At 41.6% G+C, this 3,309-nt stretch overlaps 1 protein-coding gene across 14 annotated transcripts in view; it reads right to left on the reverse strand.

Moving 5' to 3' along the window:
- USP54 (ubiquitin specific peptidase 54) overlaps positions 1-3,309 on the reverse strand; it is a 133,762-nt gene that overhangs the window by 84,368 nt on the left and 46,085 nt on the right. Inside the window, exon 1 of one of the 14 annotated variants that reach the window (XM_010852308.1) lies at positions 2,622-2,659. The exons of the other annotated variants lie outside the window; for them this stretch is intronic. The gene's annotated coding sequence lies outside the window, so the exon portion shown is untranslated. Of the gene's footprint in view, positions 1-2,621; positions 2,660-3,309 lie in introns of those variants that run through there. 14 annotated transcript variants of the gene reach the window in all.

The following is a 3,309-nucleotide window of genomic DNA, read 5'->3' on the forward strand; positions in this document are numbered from 1 at the left end:
GCAGCAGTGTGTGTGTGTGTACCTGCAGCAGTGTGTGTGTGTGTACCTGCAGCCATCAGACTACAACTACTTCCTATGATGAGCCCTGAGGAAAAGAAGCTCAGGATGGAAAAACACAGGATACTGGCCCCAGATAAGCATTAGTTGCTAAGTTGTGTCCAGCTCCTTGCAACCCATGGACTGTAGCCCACTGGGTTCCTCTGTCCACGGGATTTCCCAGGCAAGAATACCAGAGTGGTTGCCATTTTGTCAGGGAATCTTCCCAATCCAGGGATTGAACCTGGGGCCTCCTGCATTGCAGGCAGATTCTTTACCACCTGAACAACCAAAGCAGCCCAGCTCCAGATAAGTGAGTTACATAAGCAAGGGATGATTACAGTGAGCCCAGATTCTTCCATCTTCCCATACACAGAAAAGCACCAAATTCCTTCACTTGGGATATCTGGCTTTCTTCAATTAACAACAATTTTTTGATGTTCAGACTAGCTACTCTTTGTTGAAAAACTTCTATATAACCTGGCTCCTTCCCTCACCTCCGAGTGATCTCTCAGAGTTACTTAAGATGCTGCCTCTTGGACTTAGGCCCTAAAAATTTCCACCAAATAAAATATAACTCTCAACCTTTAGGTTGTGAATATTTTTAAGTTGACATATTCATTCATAATTCATGGAATTAATCAAATAAAACTAGCATACTGGGGCAGAGTTACAGAGCTTCAACCCTGGTTACAATGTAACTAAATACCATGACTTCTCATCTCAGTCAAGTAAGGGAGGTGATCCACAGGCAAACACATTAATGGACTGTAATCTTTTTTGAAGCCCCTCAGAAAATATTCCACGCAAAACTCTCCTGTGTACTCACATTCTGCCTTGTAAAAGTTATTTTTGGACTTTTCTTATTTCCTTTTCATAGGAGGAGATTAGACTGCATAGGAGAGTCTATCTCATAACGAGAACCCTGTGTCAACCACTGGCCCTCTCAACTAAAAATAAATTAAGTAACTACAGCTTTGTGCTAGACGAGTGCCAAATTGCTTGTAGGAGTGTTTTTGCGGCATGATTACTAGGTCAAGATGTTGCCGGGAGACCCCTTCCAAAGGCTTGAAAACGAATTGTCCGAGGAGACACATGTACTGACAAAGCAAAAGACTTTATTGGGAAGGGGCGCTGGGGTGGAGAGCAGGAGGGTAGAACTGCTCTACCACATGGCTCACTGTCTTAGGTTTTATGCTAAGAGGGTTATTAGTTTGGGGGTTGTCGCTGGACAATCTTGTTTGGCCCATATTTGGTCTGACTTAAGTTTCTTCCTGGTGGTGAAACAGGAGGGAAGGGGGCAGGGCACAACCTTTAAAAGAATGACATAGCCTGAGGACACAACAAAAACTGATTAGAGCCAAACAGGTCCAAGATGGTGAACCAGTCAACTTCCACTAAACCTTGAGCCTCAGTATACACTCATTGTACCACAGCAGCGAGCTAAGTGACACAACAATGCTGAGGCCAACCATCAAAGAGCAAAAAGTAGGCAATAGCCCAATTCCTGTTAATCCTTGCTCCTTCTCCAAAATAATTGGAATACTCCTCCCACTCATTGGGCTTCCCTGGGGGCTCAGCTGGTTAAGAACCCACCTGCCAATGCAGGAGACTCAAGAGACATGGGTTCGATCCCTGGGTCAGGAAGATCCCCTGGAGAGGGGAATGGGAACAGTTTCAGAAAAAAACAAAACATACATCAACAGATGAATGGATAAATAAATGTGACATATTCACTGCACAGAATAGTATTCAGTCATTATATGAATAAAGTATTAACACATGCTACCACATGTAAATATTGAAAACAGTAAGTGAAAAGGCCAGTAATAAGGATCTCCTGTTGTATGATCCCAATTATATGAAACACCCATAATAGGCAAATTACAGAGATAGAAAGTAGATTAGTGGTTGCCTAGGGCTGCGAGGAGGTGTGAAAGAAATAGAAAGTGACTGCTAAGAGATAAACAATTTCTTTCGGAGGTGACAAAAATGTTCTAAAATTGACTGTGGTGATGGTTATTCAATTCTAAAAATACTAAAAACCACTGAATTATAAAACTTTAAATTGTGTGTTATGTGAATTATATGTCAATAAATTTTTGTTTTTTTGTTTTTTTTTTTTTTAATCACAGTTTTCCTCTTTGCAAAACAAGGGCACTCTTTGTTTCATGTCTGTGGTTTAAATTAGGTTCCCATAAACAATAGCAGCTGTCACCTGGTAAAAGTAAATGGGCTTCAAATGCTTGGTAAACAACTTCTGTGTGTATGACATTTTGAATAGCTGTTTTTAAAGTATACATAAGCACGAAAATCAGGCTATCAAGGCATTCTTAGTCTCTGACACTGTCATTTAATTCAGGACAGGATGCAATAATCATTTCTCTAATCAAGAAGTCAACAGTAATACTACTGATAATAGAAATGTTCAAAGTGAATGGACAAGATAACTCACTTTGACAAAAATAAGGCTGAAAATGCCACTGAAATGGTATATCCACAAAAGTCAGAGTACAAGTTTTATGTTTGGGTAGAAAGACAGAACAGATGAAGAAGCAGCCTGAAATGATACTTGCTGGACATACCCTTTGCTGCTGCTGCTGCTGCTGCTGCTGCTGCTAAGTCGCTTCAGTCGTGTCCGACTCTGTGCGACCCCATAGACGGCAGCCCACCAGGCTCCCCCGTCCCTGGGATTCTCCAGGCAAGAACACTGGAGTGGGTTGCCATTTCCTTCTCCAATGCATGAAAGTGAAAAGTGAAAGTGAAGTCGCTCAGTTGTGTCCGACTCCTTGCAACCCCATGGACTGCAGCCCACCAGGCTCCTCCGTCCATGGGATTTTCCATGCAAGAGTACTGGAGTGGGGTGCCATTGCCTTCTCCGACACCCTTTGCTAAACAACTACAAACATTCCCCTACACATCTGTAGAAATCCTTCCTGTTGTGTTTTGGGCAAATCTCCCCAGAGTACTCACTCAAAAGCTGACATAAAATCATCTGTTTGATAAACAATTTTGACTGTGCTCAGAGTGCAAAGAAAGCAAACAACTAATGAACTTTTGGTAAGTGAAAAGGGGGACAGAGGAAAGGGGGAAAATGGGCAAGTATTCACCTTCATTAAAGAGACTTATGCACCACTCCTGAATTGGTGATCTGAACTATGACGGGGAAAGGGGAAACATGACAGCATAGTATTAACGTTTTGAGAAAGGATAAAATCCTTCATACCAATTTGTTTTCTTTCCTTAAACAAAGAGTTTATTTTTTTTTTTTTT

Source organism: Bison bison, unplaced genomic scaffold (assembly GCF_000754665.1).
Source record: "Bison bison bison isolate TAMUID 2011002044 unplaced genomic scaffold, Bison_UMD1.0 scf7180017864309, whole genome shotgun sequence".
Classification (NCBI taxonomy): domain Eukaryota; kingdom Metazoa; phylum Chordata; class Mammalia; order Artiodactyla; family Bovidae; genus Bison; species Bison bison.